Source organism: Macrotis lagotis, chromosome 1, assembly GCF_037893015.1.
Source record: "Macrotis lagotis isolate mMagLag1 chromosome 1, bilby.v1.9.chrom.fasta, whole genome shotgun sequence".
Lineage (NCBI taxonomy): Eukaryota > Metazoa > Chordata > Mammalia > Peramelemorphia > Peramelidae > Macrotis > Macrotis lagotis.
This window is the reverse complement of record NC_133658.1, coordinates 217,222,100-217,240,977: the sequence shown is the minus strand read 5'-3', so window position 1 is coordinate 217,240,977 and position 18,878 is coordinate 217,222,100.

Sequence of the window (18,878 nt, the reverse complement as noted above, 5' to 3'; positions counted from 1 at the left end):
TTTCTCTTCTATTGAAAATTGTTGGTTGAAGGATGATAAGGACCAAGTTTTCTAAACCTGGGATCTTCCAATTCAATTCAGCAAACATTTATTGAATATCCATTGTGTGAAGAGAATTGTTCTGTGCTGAGGATACAGAAATAGTTTTTCAACAAATATTTATTAAGTGCTTACTGTGTTCAAAACTCTGTGCCCTGTATCATAGGTGCACATTGTGAGTTACTCAGATAGGCTAACATACCCCCTCGAGCACCTTGTCACTTACCCTTACCCCCAAGAACAATAGGAAGCACCAATTGAAAAGCATTTCTTCTAATGTGCCAGCAATACTTGGTCCACAATGCATTCCTAGGCTATATGCAGAGAGCACTGTACCATAGCAATTTAAAGTTTACAAAACACCCCACACACAGCATTCAGTCATTTGTCATTTTGGGGTCTCAGTTTTCTCATTTGTAAAATTAATACTAAATTGTCTCTAGTGTGGCTAGGTGGCGTAGTGGATAAAGCACTGGCCCTGGAGTCAGGAGTACCTGGGTTCAAATCTGGTCTCAGACACTTAATAATTACCTAGCTGTGTGGTCTTGGGCAAGTCACTTAACCCTGTTTGCCTTACCAAAAAGAAAACCTAAAAAAAATAAATAAAAAACAAATTGTCTCTAAGTCTTCTTCCAATTCTAAGTCCTTAGAGCCCTAAAACTATAAATTTTATTAAAATAAAAGCACTGGATTAGGAATCAGAAAGACCTGTGTTCAAATTCTGGATCTGGTTTGTGTTATATGACCTTTGGGCAAGTTCACTTTGCCTTTATGGGCCTTGGTTTTCCCAACTGTAAAATGGGGATAAGAATATATTTACTAGGGTAGCTGGGTAGTACAGTGGATAGAGTTCTGGGCCTGGAGGCAGGAAGACTTATCTTCCTGAGTACAAATCTGACCTCAGAAACTTACTAGTTGTATATAACCTTGGGCAAGGTTACTTACTCCTATTTGTCTCAGTTTCCTCATCTGTAAAATAAGCTGAGAAGGAAGTGGCAAACCACTCCAATATCTTTGTCAAGAACCCACCCCCCCCCAAAAAAGAAAAATAAAATAAACCTTAAAAAAAAAGAAAACCCCAATTAGGGTCGTGAAGGGTTGGATATGATTGAAAAATAAATAAATATATATAAAATCCAGCTATTTAAAAGAATTCCCAGGATCATACTAATAGCGCCCTGTTGTTTGTCCTCCATTTTCTTTCTTTTTTTAAAATTTTTTAAAATTTTATTTAAGGCAGTAGGGTTAAGTGACTTGCCCAAGATACTAGTGATGACCTAAGATGCAGTGCATGATCTTGAGGTATCTTCAAAGTCAAGCTCTAAGGCTCCAAAGAACCTTCTTTAACCTCCTTCATGGCTATTGAAACAAATTGTTCTTATCTGCCTATTCTGCAGATATCCCCTAACTCACTGATAGGTGTAAGGTCCATTAATAACCCTCAACATGATTTAACCTATCTACCAAGACAGTTTACTGGGATGTAGCTGTTTCATCTTCTTGGAACCAGAGATGAGAGTTGGGTGGCACGTGAATGCGCTGCCCAGAAAGTTCTGACTCCAGAGATGTTAGTCCTCCTCAACAACATGTAAAAAGCATAGAAAGCCTTTTGACTCTCCTTCCCTCTTTCACACACCCTTCTCCCACTTAGTGTGTTGTGATGTTTTCATGGAGCTGAACTTCTGCTTTAGTTTATAGAATCTTCGATCTAGAAGAAACCTCAGAAGTATATTGTTTCATCTTATTTTACAGATGAAGGAACTGAAATCCAGAAATCTAAGTGACTTGCCTGAGCATCAGAGACAGGATTGGAAGACAGGGTCTCAGCTCAGAGCCCGGGCTCTTTCCCCTGTTACCATGTTACTTCCCTGGATAACATTGTTTATCTACTATTGAACCACCAATCAACGAAGAAAGCCTCATTGGTCTCAGTCAGATCTCTGGATGCCAGCTGGCATCTAGCCTACTGACTTCCTCTTGATTCTTTTTTATCTTTGTGTCAGCTTCTAAACATAATTGATTGATCACATTTAGAATCTAAGTATCTTTTTGTCCATGCCCCCCTACTTCCACCCTCTCACCCATCCCCTCAGTCTTCCACTCTTTATGAGAAAAAGGTGTTTTATAATTAGAAATATTATAGGATTTTTTAAAAATAGAAATATATGCTGCAAAAACAGTGCGAGTTAACAAAGCAGAAAGATTCCTTTTCTCTCTTGCTTTAAATAGAATCAAGTGTGAATTCTACTCAAGCCTTACAAATGGAAAGTGACTGGCCTTGGAAAATAAGGCAGGATTGAGCACATGGTTAACAATCCCATTGGGAAGCAGCTGAAACAAAGCACCAGGACAAAGTCAAACCAAAATACACAGGTATCACTGCCAGTTTTCCATTAATGCATGCGTATATGCTACATATATATAAATATATAAAACACACAGATAAATCATTTCCCAAGGAGTCAACTAAAAACCTGCTGAAGTTGAAAGAGAAGGAAGCTGCCAGAAGTTTTAAGGTGAAATTCTCTCTTGGGATGTTCAGACAAAGACAAATGGTCATCTATGACTGGAATTCTCTTAAGCCTGGAATCAGGAGTCATTTTCCCTCTGGGATTTAATAACTGCTCAATTTTTTCTCCCTTTTCAAAACAGCTGGAGAAGAGAAAGAGGGGTAGGGATGGATAAGGTAGATTTGTTTCTGTTGTTGCTTGACTGATGTTTTCTTTTTATATTACAAATATGTATGTATTCCCTCTCTGTTCCACTCCAGGAGAGGTTTCTTGTAACAAAACAAAACAATTAAACAATATATATTCTACAACAGTAGCACTCTCAACCCCTCTATTTTTTTTAATTAATAGAAGTCTATTTTTTTCTCTCTTCCACCCCCCACCCTACTTAAAAAAAAGAGAAAGAGAAATTGTATTTTCTGTAACAACACATTCCTTCATTGTCTGGATACAAAAAAAAGTGTACATCTTATTCCACACCCTAAATTTGTCACCTCTCTACCAGGGGGTGGATAGTATGCTTCATCACTAATTCTTGGAAATCATGGAACTCTTTGTCAGGAAGTGAATATTAAATTTCATCATCCATCCTCAGGAATCATGGATGAAAGTATTATTGATCAGAGAGAGTAGTCAAAATAATTTCTTCCTTAGATATTTTAGAAATGAAACCTTTATTAGAGAAATTTATTGTAAAGGTCCACCCCCCCAGTTATTTGCCATTTAATTTTACCTTTATTTAATTTGTCTGGACAAAAACTTTTTACATTTTATATAATTTAAGTGATCTATTTTATATTTCGTCATCATTTCTGCTTCTTGTTTGGTTATGAACTTTCTTCCAATCAACAGATCTGATATAGTTTTTCCATATTTTTCTAATTTGCTAATGTTGTGACCTTTTGAATTTAGGTCATGTATCATTGAGTTTACTTTGGTAAGGATATGAGGTATTGGTTTAAATCAAATTTCTTTTATGATACTGTTCAATTTTCCCAGTAGTTTTAAAAAAATATTATTTTCCCAACAGCTGGGGTCTTTGTGTTTGTCAAATACTGAAGTACTAGAGGTTGGCTGTGTTCAGGAAACACTAGTACTTCTGAGGTGGTAAATGCCAGTCAGGGCGTTTTTCAGGACTTTGTTGTTCACCTGATTAACTCAACTCTCATCTGTGGCTCCAAAAAAGCTGGAGCATGTCAGCAGTCTCATCCTAGTGAACCATTTCAGCAGAAGTGCTAAACTAGTTTGGTTGAGCATAATCCAAGGGCCTCAAAACTTGTTGGTAACTTAGTGGGTTATTGTGAGAAACTGTTAATGGTTAGGTTTCCACAGGATATATACACTGTTGAAACAGATATTTCTGAGTGTAGTTGGTGAGAAAAGTGGTATCAGTTAGGATTTCACAGATCATTGTCAGAATAGTACCACAAAAGCAGAGGTCTCTGGGTGGTTTATGAGGCCAAAAGGACACAGCTTGTGTGTAAGTATATGCCAAAACAAGTTTAAAAAGATAGTAAAATGACCCTGACCAATCATAGAACTGGTAGAATTCTTTAAGCCCATCTTGAAGAAGCCTATGCCTAAATCAACTCTAACTAGATGGGGGTTAAAGTTCTGACCTTTCCTGAACACACATGCTTAATAAGTCTTATGCATATTAATTTACACTCTGTGTAAGTTGTGATGACTGAAGTTCATTAACATGAGTCTTCCCAGGATAAAAACTCCAAGGGCTGTAATACCAAAATTCCAAAACCCTCAAATAAAAAAGAGAATATTGCAAACAGCAAAAAGAAAACAATTCAAATACAAAGGGAACACAGTCAGACTAATACAGGACCTATCAGCCTCAACATTAAAGGATCAGAAGAACTGGAATAACATATTTTGGAGAGCTAAAGATTTGGGATTACAATCCAGATTGTACTACCCTGCAAAATTCATCATATATTGTCAGGGGGAAAAGATGGATGTTCAATGAAATACAGGATTTACAGAATTTCCTGACACAAAGTCCAGAACTGAACAGAGAATTCAATTGCTAAATACACTACTGAAGAATTACATAAAAATGGTAAATGAAAAAGGGGAATGAAAACACAAAACTGTTTTAAACAAATGTTGGTCCCTAAAAGGGAAGATCGAACAATTTTAACTCATTAGAACTTTACTTCTCTAAGGATAATTACATGGTAGAATATAATTGAAGAGAATGAACTTAAGGGATATAGGTTTAATTGTCTCTTCCCCTCAATTGAAAAGGTCCAAGATCACATAGCTATGTTTGAGATAAAAAATCCTGAAAAAAAAAGGAATGTCAACTTTAACTTGAGTATCTAATTACCCTCTGACTGGCTTTAATCACAAGGTGCTAAGCACCTTGTCTAATAAGGTCATCATAAACTGCAAGGACTTGAGACAGTATCTCTATTACTTTACATGTAAAGTTCTCAGTGAGACCTCCAGAATTGCCCAGTACTTGGAGATCTTCAAGATACTTTCAGTTAATTAGATCAGGGTACTTAACTTAACAAGGGGTTAAATGGGAGAGACAAAGGGCCTTAGTCCATTTAACAAGGTATTAAGTAACACTGGGTGGGTGGGTGGGGGAGGTAAAATGGGAAAGAAAATAGGTCAGGGGGGAGGGGCACAAATAGTTCAAGAAATGATATGGCTTTGGAGGATATTTTGGCTTGTGAAGAGGGTTGTGTGTACTTGAAAGATACTTGAAAAAGGGGTAAGGTAAAAAATGATCATAATTATAATTTGATGCAATTTGAGTCAGTGCTGCTTATCAAACAATCAAGTAAACAATCCATGGTGATATCTTGATAACAACATGTGTTTATCAAGTATATTAGAGCACCAAGGGAAGAGGCACAAATATTTATAATTTTAGAGGGAAAGAAGGGAGAATTTGAATGCTGTGTAAATTCTAATCAATAGATTTAGCCCAGTGAGGAAATAAGATGCATTCCCACTTGGGTTTAAAAATCTAACTTAATCTACAGGGAAGGGGTTGGGGGGGGTCTGGGAAAGGGGAAGGTAAGATAAGGGAAGAGGGACTGATAAAAGGGAAGGGAAGGTATAATGCAAACAAACTGAAATTTAAATTTTTAAAAAGTAAATCAAAGAGGAAAGGTAGTAAAATTTTAGTGGGGAGGAAGAAGAGAAAAGGAAAGAGATAAATATAAATGGAGAAATATAGCACAGAGAGAAATACAGAATTAGTCATCTTAACTGTAAATGTGAAGGGATGAACTGTCCCATAAAATGGAAAAGGATAACAGAATGGATTAAAAACCAGAATCTTACAATATGTTGTTTACAAGAAATACATTTGAAGCAGAAAGATACACACAGGGTAAAGGTAAAAGGTTGAAGCAAAATATATTATGACTCAGCTGAAGTAAAAAAATCTGGGGTAGCAATTCTAATCTCAGACAAAGTAAAAGCAAAAATCAATCTCATTAAAAGGGATAAGGAAGGAAACTACATCTTCTTAAAAGGCACCATTGGAAATGAAGTTGTATCATTACTAAACATGTAAGCAGCTAGTGGGATAGCTTCCAGATTCCTAGAGGAAACATTGAGGGAATGACAAGGAAACATAGATAGCACAACTTTAATAGTGGGAGACTTCAACTTCCCTCTCTCAGAACTAGACAAATCTAACAAGAAAATAAACAAGAAGAAAGTTAAGTAGGTGAATGAAATCTTAGGAAACTTTGTTATGATAGACCTCTGGAGAAAACTTAATGGGGACAGAAAAGAATATACTTTCTTCTCAGCAGTACATGGCACCTTCACCAAAATTGACCATGTACTGGGGCACAAAAACCTTAAAATCAAATGCAGAAAGGCAGAAATAATAAATACACACTTCTCAGATCATGATGCAATAAAGATTACATGTAATAAAGGATCAGGGAAAGATAAACCAAGAACTAATTGGAAATTAAATAACTTTATCTTAAATAATGGGTGGATGAAACAGCAAATAATAGAAATGATCAATAATTATATCCAAGAAAATGACAATAATGAGACATCATACCAAAATTTATGGGATGCAGCCAAGGCAGTTTTGAGGGGAAACTTTATATCTCTAACTGCCTATGTGAATAAAATCAAGGAAGAGTAGATCAATGAATTGGGTATGCAACTAAAAAAAGCTAGAAAAAAAAACAAATTAAACATCCCCAATTACCAAACTAGAAATCTTGAAAATTAAGGAGAGATCAATAAAATAGAAAGCCAAAAAACCATTGATTTCATAAATAAATTCTAGAGTTGGTTTTATGAAAAAGCCAATAAAATAGATAAACCTCTGGTTAACCCCTCCCTCAATATCCTTAAATTCTCTTCCAGAGTCCATGGGAGGGGGTGGTAACCTGGGAGTGACCCAAGTACCTCATTGGAGATATTGCCTTTTCGGGGAGGGGTCTCTTTTGAGTAGTCTTCCAGGCCTGTGCTCCCTGGCTGTCCCACCAGAAAACAATGCAATCCAAATCAGGTTGAAGGTCAGGCCCTCAGTTGTGGAAGGAAGAAGGAAGGTTCCCTTTACAATTCAAATAAAAGATTTACAAAATTTGTCTTCAACTGATCTCATCACTCCCATGCAGGTTTCTCTGCATCAAAAATGGGTATGGTTGGGTACAGCTAGGTGGCATAGTGGATAAAGCACCGGCCTTGGAGTCAGGAGTACCTGGGTTCAAATCCGGTCACAGACACTTAATAATTACCTAGCTGTGTGGCCTTGGGCAAGCTACTTAACTCCATTTGCCTTGCAAAAACCTAAAAAAAACAAAATGGGCATGGTATTTAGACATAAAGAGTGATACCAGAGATAAATTAATAGACCAAAAAATAGTCTATCTGATCTATGGAAAAGAGATAAATTTATGACCAAACAAGAATTAGAGCACATTATAAACTAAAAATGAATGATTTTGACTATATTAAATTAAAAAGGTTTTGCACTAATAAAATCATTGCTGCCAAAATTAGAAGAAAAGCGGAAAGCTGAGAAACAATCTTCACAACCAGGAGTTCTGATGAAGGTCTTATTTCTAAAATATATAGAGTATTGCATCAAATTTATAAGGTCACAAGTCATTCCCCAATTGATAAATGGTCAAAGGATATGAACAGTTTTCAAATGAAGAAATTAAGCTATATGTAAGCATATGAAAAGATGCCCCAATCACTATTGATTAGAGAAATGCAAATTAAAACAACAATGAGGTATCATCTCATACCTATTAGAGTTGTCCAAAAGAGAAAAAGGGAAAATGATCAAAGTTGGAGAGGTTGTGGGAGGACTGGAACATAGATGCATTGCTGGTGGAGTTGTGAACGGATTCAACCTTTCTGGAGAACAATATGGAACTATGCCCAAAGAGCAATAAAACTGTTCATACCCTTTGACCCAGAAATTCCAATTCTGGACTATATCCAGAAGAAATTGTAAAAAAATGGAAAAAAGTCCTACATATTCCAAAATATTCATAGTAGCCCTTTTTATAGTGGCAAAGAATTGGAAATTAAGGGGATGCCCATCAATTGGGGAATGGCTAAATAAGTTATGGTACATGAATACTATGGAATATTATTGTTCTATTAGAAACCATAAATAATCCCAATTGAAATAACAGTTGTATTTCTTTTGACCACTTGTCTCCTTTGACTTTTTACTCCTCAATCTCCAGTACCTGAAACCTATTTAAGTGAAATCTAATATTGTTGTTTGTTATCATAACTATACAATCTAGAGCCCAAGATTGAATTAATGATTCAGAGAAGATTTAGTCCAGGAGCAAAAATATCATAAACATCTCTAGTGAGCTTTTCTTCCTTCCAACACCAGCTTAGAGCATTGATTTTGAAGTTAGAAGAGACCTGGGGTTTGAGTTCTGACTCTTAACTAACTGTATTACTACAATCACTTAATCTCTGAACCTCAGTTTCCTCATTTGAAAACTAGAAATAATACTTGTCCTACTTGCTTCAAAATACTGTGGTTAGGAAACCTGAAAGCATAAGGGCTTTATGTTTATTTCACAGCAGGTCCACTTTTATCTGAACCAGCAAAGCCATGATGAGGGGGACTCTAGAGGTACATTTGGAGTTGTAAGTGGTATTCTGAGTGTCTTTAAGTAATAGTTATAAATGTCAGTGTGTAAAAAAATGTCAGTCTGCTATGTAAGGTCTGTTGCCTACATGTAAAATGTTGACTTGGCTTGTATCAGTATTGCCTGGAAACCTCAATGATAGTATCATTAGGAAGTGAGGAGTTGAGATAAATTCTTTGTGGAATTATTATTATTATTATTATTGCTATTATTATTTTCTTTATTAGCATCACTAGTTCCTGGTACCAGCATCTATCACCACTCTCTTCTTTAGGAGGTGCTTTGCTTGATGGCCTCAGAGACACAGATCACAAAAACAACTGTATAACCCCTCTAATTTAAGCATTAAGCAATCTGCAGAGATGCAAGAGTGGTAAACATTGTGGGTGGGACTGTTACTTTCTTTTCTGTGATATTTTACGATTTTCAAGCTTGAGGCAGCCAACAATGGAAGCCTAGGGTGAGAACAGTTTAACACTATCCCTCTTTTTAAAAAAAAAAACTGAAAACAGATTTCAAGAGGAAGGAAATGCCTTCAGAGATTGTTATCACAGAGTAGATGGAATATCACTTTGACTTTGCTTAGAACTGTGTGGGATGCCACAACAAACTCCTCTGGCTTCTGAAATTGACTTTAGCTCTGGGATTTGCTGTCAGTAGGAAAAGAATAAGTTGTATATTGTACCAGGAAGCTAGCTTTGGACCAAAACTCAGTTTTGGTGTGCAAATCTGGCATCAGGAGCCTAGGAGGACAGCCAAATTCATAATTAGCAATGTTATTTTAGAATAGGATGATCTCTCCCTATCTTTTCAGACCAGCTCTTTTCTAACTTCTCAGGTCCTGGATATGACTGTGAGGGCTCTATATTTTCCCCAATTTCTTTCTTTCCTGCTTGGCCTAGGTAGGGTCTCAGAAAACACCCTTAACCAGGAGTCTACTGACAAAATAATAATAGTTCTCATCAACTGGAAAACTGATTAGATCAAGAACCTTCTGAATTCTTCCATATCTACATAGATCCACACACCTTCAAAGAGTCTCACTCTTTTGGGGACATAAAGGACTTTTCTCTTTTGAATCAGAATCTAGAGTTCTTGGTTAGATGGAAACAAACTCCAGATACAAGGCAAAGGAAGGCTAGATCACAAGACATTATAAGCTACAACATCACTGTGAAGGAATCCAAATGCAAATCTCCCTATCATTTTCATTCTCAGAAGCACAGCTTTAATAATATCTAGTATTTACATAGAACTCTAAGTGCTTTACATTATATTTTCTCATTGAATCTTCATAAAACTCAGAGGTAGGAGTTATTATCCCTATTTTACAGATGTGGAAACTGAGGTTGACAGAGGTTAAGGGACTTGCTCAGGGTCACATAGATAGCGCATCTGAAGGAAATTTATATAGATATATGTGTGTGAGTATTTGTATGTATGTATGTATGTATATAATGTCTAATCTGATATTCTTTAATTTGGAATTAATATTTCTGAACTATATATTTCTGATAAAAAAATTAATCTCTTAACCTTTAAGCAATAGTTATAAATGTCAGTGTGTAAAAAAATGTCAGTCTGCTATGTAAGGTCTGTCTCCTACATCTAAAATGTTGACTTGGCTTATGTCAATATTGCCTTGAAACCTCAATGATAGTATCAAAAAATTCTTTTACCTGGATCAAGAAACCATAAGATAAGAGATATCTTGAATGAGGTTAGAGGAATCCTTTTGTTATTTGCAAACATTTACTCTCCAAATCTAAGTAGGATTCTGGTCAATAGGAATCTGAAGAAAATAATGTATGAGAGGATCATATATTAAAAAACATGTCATCTATGTAAAATCTCATTGGTTAATTAACTCAATTTTTATTATTCTTTGTCCTTTTAGTATAAAATACTCCCAGAATTTTGTATTGGGTTGGCATTTTTAAGGATACCATTCATCTATGGGTTTTTGGTAAGATTGTAGAGAATAAACTTCATTTATAAAACTAATTTTGTTACTTCATTTTTAGTCTAAGAAAATTACGGTTAATAGTAAGTATGTCTATGGGCACATGTGTATGTTTATGTATGTGTTTTTTTCTACACTGAGTACTTTTCCTCTCTCTCAGGAAGTGGATAGCATATTTCTTATAATCAGAGATCCTCTGGAATCATAGTTAGTCACTGCATTGAATGAATTCCTGTGTCTTTTAAAGTTGTAACTTCATTCTGCCCAAACTCTTCTTCTACTCATAGATTTGAAAGAGAATTTCTTCCTTGTTTCTCTAACTTGTTTATGATTTCATTTTTTAATGTCAAAGTCATATGCCCATCTTGAGCTTATCTTGGCATATGGTATGAAATGCTAGTCTTTCCTAGTTTTTAATAGACTGCTTTCCATTTTTCCCAGTATTTGAGTTTATCAAGCAGTAGTTGACTGTGCTTTTATTTTCTTCTAAAGGTTAATTTATTGTTATTGTATATCTAGCCTAAAGGTTATATACCTAGTCTCCTGATACACAGTGAAGAATATTTGAATTCAAATATTGTTTCACAAACTAGCTGTGTGACAACAGGCAAACCACTAAACCTCTCTATTCCCATTTGCAAAATGGGATAATAATATCATCTACTTCAAAGTATTGTTGTTATGGTCAAAAGAGTTACTATAAGCAAATCTTATAGAATTACTTAAATGGAGTCTAGTATCATCCTCCTCATCATCATCAATATTAGTAATTTGGAACAGAGGTATCAAACACTCACAGGGCCCCAATACTCTAAATGTTGCCTAAAATGAAATTGGGGAATATTTAACAATATGAATAAAAATACAATAAAACATAAATAACATTACATTTTAAAAGTAAGTCAATATAGAGTTCACAGGGATCTTTATGTATAGATGAGAAGTACACTGTTTCTATTTGAGTGACACCTATGATTTGGATCATTTTAGTTTTCTCTTCTACAGGTTAAATCTTTTTTTTTTTTACATACTCAGTTTATACTTACCTTTGTACATGTTTTCTCCCAGTTAGAATATAAGTCCTGAAGGGCTGGGATTGTTTCACTTTTGTGTTTGTATTTGCATCATTGGCATAAGGTGGGCACTTAATACATACTTGTTAATTGATGTATTGTTTGAGCACATGGAAATTAGATAAAGATAGACAGTTTTAGGTAGAAGTACAATTTTGAACAGAATAAAATTTCATTGCTTTCAGAACTTTCTGGCAGAGATACATGGCAAAAAATTAAAGATGTGAGTTGGAGTTAGGAAAAGATATTATAATTTGACATAATATAGTTAAGAAAAGGGGTTTTAGGATTAGAATGGCTTGAGAATATGTGTAGACAAAAGAGAAGAGATCAATGGAGGGGGAAATGCTGAAGTTGTATAAAATGGTAATAAGAGACACGGATAAAATTCTATGCCTGAAGTTGAGAAGACACATGCACTGTGACTCTGAGCAAGGCACTTAACCAGGTTTGCCTCAGTTTCCTCATCTGTAAAATGAACTGGAGAAGACATGATAAACTACTCTCAGCATCTTTGTTAAGATAGGGTCAAAAAGAATTGGAAATGAGTTGGATGTAACTGAAATGACTGAACCACAATAATACAATGTTAATGTTATCAATGGCTCATAATAATAAATACTTAGTCCAGAGTGATTAAAATACTTTTATTAATTCTTCTCTGCAAACAAAGAAGGACCTTGAGTCTTATATGCAATTTGAAAGCTTGTTCCTAGGGCTTGTTCAGGGTCACAATCTAATTGATATATTCCCCCTATGTTTTCTCCACGCTGCTCATTATACTGATGAGCACAGAGGAGTAAACACTAATATGCATGAATTTCCTTGAATAGGCAAAGGATAAGGACACAGACCCTAAGTCAACCGTGACTAGTTGCATCTTTGATTACATTTCCTTTTGTCTAACTTTCCCTTTCCTGTAAACAGGCTTGCATCTTTTGGCTTACACACAGACCAGACATCCTGGCTTTTGTGGTGTATTATTCTTACATATATCTGTGAGATTCTTGCAATATCCTCTGTCATCTTTGTGGAAAACAAAGCATTCAATTATTTCTCACAGGTAATAATTCTAGCAAAATCCTAAAGAGTGTGATAGAGGCTGGGATCTAGGGCATAGATAGAGATCTTAACTTTGGCAAAGAGAAATGTGTTAACTCCATATATAGAGTAAAGGTTCTTAATAAGGATTTAAAAAATATTTTGTTAGTTATTTCAATTTAATCTCCTTGTAATACTTTGATTTTACTTTATGCATTGAAAAGCACTCTTCTGAGAAGGTATCTATAGACTTCATCAAACTGCCAAAGGAGTCCATGACAAAAAGAAAGGTTAAGAACTCTGGCTCCAGAGAGATTTTTGGTCCTAAAAACAAAATCCCAGCTTTTAGGTGGAAGCCTAAAAGTATTTAGGCATAAAAGTATTCCAGTATAACCTCAATTTTATCATTTATCTGCTCATTATAATTGTCATTTTTGGAGGTGGGAATATCTATAATTTTATCTGCATAGGAAGTTCCCTGTTGAAGAAAATACCTCTACCAATGTAAAGGCAGTTTCTGTAAATTAGAGTATCAGAAAGTTCCTTGCGAACATTGAAAGATTACGTGACTTGCCCAGGGCCACACTGTTTCTTAACAGTGTGATTATTAATCAATCAATATATTAAATGCTTCCTATGTATCAAACACTATGAAAAGGAGTTAGGGATGTAAGAAAGGAAGAAAGGAAAGAAAGAAAGAAAGAAAGAAAGAAAGAAAGAAAGAAAGAAAGAAAGAAAGAAAGAAAGAAAGAAAGAAAGAAAGAAAGAAAGAAAGAAAGAAAGAAAGAAAGAAAGAAAGAAAAATAGGGGGCAGCTAGGTGGCACAGTAGAAAGAGCACCAGCCCTAGAGTCAGGAGGACCTGAGTTCAAATCCAGCCTCAGACACTTAATATTTACCTACTGTGTGGCCTTGGGCAAATTACTTAACCCTATTGCCTTGCAAAAAGAAAAGAAAGAAATAAAAAAAAGGAAGGAAGGGAGGGAGGGAGGGAGGAAGGATGGAAAGCAGGGAGCAAGAAAGAAAAAAGAAGAAAGGGGAAAGAAGCAAGAAAAGAAGGAAAGAACCTCAAGAGCTTATATTCTATTGAGAGAAACAAACATGTAAAAATATATAAGTAAATTCATAATATATATACTAAGTAAATACAGAATAATTTGGGGGAAGGATAAAGATAGGTTTGGGGGAATGTCTAGGAAAGGCCTTATGTAGGAAGTAACAATTGAATTAAGCTTTAATCAAGGGAAGGATTCTAAGAAGCAGAAGTAAGGAGGGAGTGGTACATGGTCACCATTACATAATAATAGATTTGAATTCAATTCTATTCTGTTTTCTAAAGATAGTTCAATGAGAGAAATTTATTTTTGTTTTAGGATTGTGTAATGAAAAGAGTTCTGAATTTGGAATCAGAGTTTCAGATTAAAGTCCATATTTGGCCATCAATTAGCTACATGACCTTGGATAAATTGGATCATAAGCACCTAGATTTAGACTTGGAAAGGACTTCAGAGGTCATCTGTCTTTGCCAGGTTTATTCCAGTGTCACCACAAACATTAAACTACTAGAGACTAATAATGCCTGCTAGTCTGTCAGAGATATCCTATCCTTCTCTTCTCCAAGTAGCTTCACTCTGACTTTGGGACTAATGAAGAGACAAGATGAGAATCATATACCTATATCTTCCTATCCTAAGGGACTGTGGAAAGAGTAAAAGTCAAAGGCAGTCAAATGAAAAGTGATTCAAGTCTTAAACTCCAAAGCACAGTGCTTGTTGGGAACAATAGGGACCACTGTCTGGCACAGTGAATAATGTGCCAGACCTGGAGTCAGGAAGACCTTAGATCAAATCTGGCCTCAGACACTTTTTAATTGTGTGACCCTGGGCAAGTCACTTAACCTCTATTTGCCTCAGTTTCCTCATCTGTAAAATGGGGATAAGGACAACACCTACTTCATAGGGTTGTTGTGAGAATCAAATAAAATAATAACTGTAAAATAATTAACTCAATGCCTGTCACATAAAAGTTATATAAATGTTGTTATAATTATTAGTTAATATTGCTGAATACCCTGCCCCACTGCAGTTATTCATTCTCTTTTCTCCATGGTCTCCCTCACTTCCCTCTAAAGAGTGGGTTGCTACCTTTCCCCAATGCACAATAAGTTTATCCTTGACTTTTGTCTATTTAAATTTTTTTTATTTATTTAAGGCAATAGGGTTAAGAGTGACTTGCCCAAGGTCACACAGCTAGGCAATTATTAAGTGTCTCTGGTCAAATTTGAACTCAGGTCCTCCTGACTCCAGGGCTGGTACTCTATCCACTACGCCACCTAGCTGCCCCGACTTTTGTCTATTTAAACACTCACCTGTTTTTTTTTTACAAGACAAAATGGCTTGCCAAAGCTCATATAGCTAGTGTCAAGTGTCTGAGGATTTGAACCTATGTCCTCCTGCCTCCAGAATGTGAGCTAGTGCTGAGCTGTTCCTTTATAACATTTTTTTTGCTTAAAGTTTTATTTTGTTTCTTAATTTCACCTAAATTGCTAAATTGTGTATTATTGTTTGATATTGGCCATTGAAAAGAAGCAAGTAGCGACCTCCTGAAAGACCATAGATATAAATTTTACATTGTGGTATTTTACCAGAGCTCAATCTTTGGTTGAGGGCTTGGAGCTTTGAAAGAAAATTGTTGATTCATTTTTACAACTTCCCAAGGCAAAGAAAATACATCAGATATTTTCTAGGCCAATGAGTCAAAAGCTGTGGCTACAGCTAGCTAACTAGGCAGGTATAGTGGCAGGCATCATCCCACTGCTATTTTTTTCTCCATCTTTCATTGTCCTGGCTTAAAAGAAAAGTCACTCCTTAAAGAGGAGAGTCTGAGTGAGTGACTGGAGAGAAAATCACCCTCAAAATCATGGAGTCTCCTGACCCATAAAAAAAGGATGGAAGCTGAGCAAGAGTAATTGAATGTCTTGCCTGTCAGCAGCACTGACATAATAATCACTGACTCTTAGGTAATTCAACCCTTCCATTTATAGATGAAGAAACCAAAGACTAGACAGTTTAAGTGACTTGCCAAAGGTCATGTAGGTAAATAAGCAGCAGACCTATGAGTCAAATTTAATTCCTTTGACTTCACATTTAGTCTTTGGAATGTACCTTGGCATAACCTTACTTTGTATATCTCTGTTTTCTCCAAGAGTTTTATATGTATCATTTGAGAGCAACAAAGTGACTCAGTGGGTATAGTCAGGAATTCTGGAGGAGTTCTAATCCAGCCTTAGATACTTATTGTGTGACCCTGGGCAAGTCACTTAATCCTGGTTGTCTCAGTTTCCTTATCTATAAAATGAGCTAGAAAAACTCGTGACAACCCACTCCAGTAGCTCTGTCAATTCACAAAGAGACAGACAAATCTGAATACCAATAAGTACAGTATCCTATATTCCTAACAATCTCATGAAATACATGGCATAGGGTCTATTCTCATTTCTCAGATGAGGAAACAGATCCTGGAGAAGGGAAGACTTTGTTCTAGGTAACTTTTGTTGTTGTCATTTCAGGCATGTCTGATTCTTTGTGACCCACCTGGGATTTTCTTGGCAAAGATACCAAAATAGTTTGCCTCTTCCTTTTATAGCTCGTTTTATAGATGAGGAAACTGAGGTAACCAGAGTTAAGTGACTTACCTAGGGGGTATTCAACTAGAATGTGTCCAAGGCTGAAAACAGGAATAAGTAACTTGCCCAGAATTACCAGGCCCTTGATCCACTCCACCATTTAGCTACCCTGAAGAGTGATAATATCCTTTATTTTTTTTTAAATTTTGGGTTCCAAACTCTCTCCCTCCCTCTAGTCCCTCCCCCACCAATTAAGAAGGCATGCAATATAAAAATTCTACATGTGAAATCATGTAAAATGTATTTCCACATTAACCATATTTTTTTAAAAAGAAAAGTAATTGAAGTTTAATGATACATTGAGCAGACTTTTTATTTTAGAGAGTTGGTTGTTAAACATTCATGAGCATACCCCTTGCCAGAGTCCAGATGGAAATTTCTCCTTTTCCTTGCTAATACCAGGTGGTGAAGGAGACTCTGAGAAGTATTCAGAAGGGCAATCTTGTTTTCTGTTGCACTTAAGCTTCCCAAGTCGAAGGTTATATTTTGTATCCTCAAACTGTGTTTTGTGTATTGAATCAATGGATGTGTGGGGCAGGATAAGCAGATGTCCTTCACACTTCTCAGTTCCCTTGTCCCCGGTTACTGACTCATTTGTCTATGAATTAGCATTTAGTCAGTCAGGTATAATAGTGAATTTACCTTCATTATTTTACCTGATGCATCATGGCTGAGACATTGGTGGAAAAAGTAGGGCATAGGTATTCCCCCTATTTCTGAGGTCCAAAGTTCCTGTCTCAGAATCTGTGGATTTCTTAGCCTGAGGAACTCCCTATAGAAAAACTGCCTCCACAAATCATATTGGCAATTTATCTATAACTTTTAATCTTAGAGAATTTCATGGAGTGGTGAAAGGGAAGTGACTTTTTCTTAGGTCATAAAGACAGTAAGAATCACAGATAGAACTTGAATCTTGATATTTTGACTCCAAGTATTGTCATTGTTTCTTGTCCTGAAATCTATGAACTTAACAAAAATTATAATTCTATTTCAACATAATTTGCTCCCTGTGTCACACCAAGCACTTTGCTTCATGCATTAAAAAAAATCAAAACAAAAATTTCTGAGAAGGGGTCCAAAGATTTCACTTGATTGCCAAAGGGATCCACGATACAAAAAAAGATAAGTACCCCTACACTAAAATTAAACTATTATGAAAAACCCCACATAATGATTTTCATTTTAATTATTAGCACAAACATATTATTACATGCATTTAAACAGCAAAAATACTTGTGTACAAAGTGCTTTGACATACTTAAAATGTAATTAGGTTTAGTTTGTTCAACAATCTTAGAGACAAGATTATCTGGATAAAATTTGCACTTTTCTAAACCATTTCTCTTTAAAATTATCCAAACTTTTGATTAAGGGTGTTAACATGTTAAATAAAACATTGCTAGCTAACAATTACAACATCATGAAATTCCAATGAGGAGCTGAATGGATCATATTTTCTCAATACAGCTCTTTTTTTGACTTAAAGAATCAAATTTTTAGAGTGGAGAATAAATTAGTAAATTGGAGTTGGAAAATAATCCAATGATTTATGGAAACCAAGAGGACTCTCAGAATAAGCAACTGTCTAACCTCATTTCAGTGTTATTCATTAAATTCTTCAGGGTGAACAATGCATTGTCCTTCTTAAAGAGTTAAAATTTCTAAAGAACTTTCCTCACCACAGTACTATGAGGGAGGTAGAGCATTTTACAAAGAAATCCATTGGTACTAACCCTGACCCTGAGTTTGTACCTATGAAAGAAACTCTTCTCAAACTGGGTCCAAATGGAGAAAAGACTAGATGGAGTCAACGTCTTGCCCTTCTTGGTAGGGAAGCACCTTATGTATCTTTAAAATAATAACTAGGATATCTCCATTGCTTGAACAACCAGATGGAAAATACAGTAAAATGTGTCAAAAACCAAGTAAAAATGTATTTTTAGCTTTTAAACAATTACACATAAATATATAAAGAATATGGAAAAATAGGAGTATAAAATGTAAAATATATGTTATCAAGTTTATAAACATTCTCCACTAAGCTGTGCTTGGACTAATTGGTTAACTAACAACCTTAGTCACCTAGAACTTCATCTCACAATGTGTCCATACAGCACATGTAGCTAAATCTTTTCTTTTTGAAGAATTCTGAGTTAGTCTTCCTGCTCAGGCATCTTTGGCCATCCTTCAAGTTTATCAACTTCCAACACATGGCAAAGCTTTTCCAGTCATTTGTATGAGATGCTCAGAATACTTTTGGTTAATAATCATGCTTTCATTCTTCATTTGTTCTCCATTGAGACCTACTGGGTTCATTGTGATCTTCCAGACTAAACACTGAGCAATCATCTCATTAATTACCTTGGCACCTTTCTGTGTCTGTAGCATGCTAATTTTGGGAAAGGACAGGAAAAGCCCAACTTTATATTCTTCAT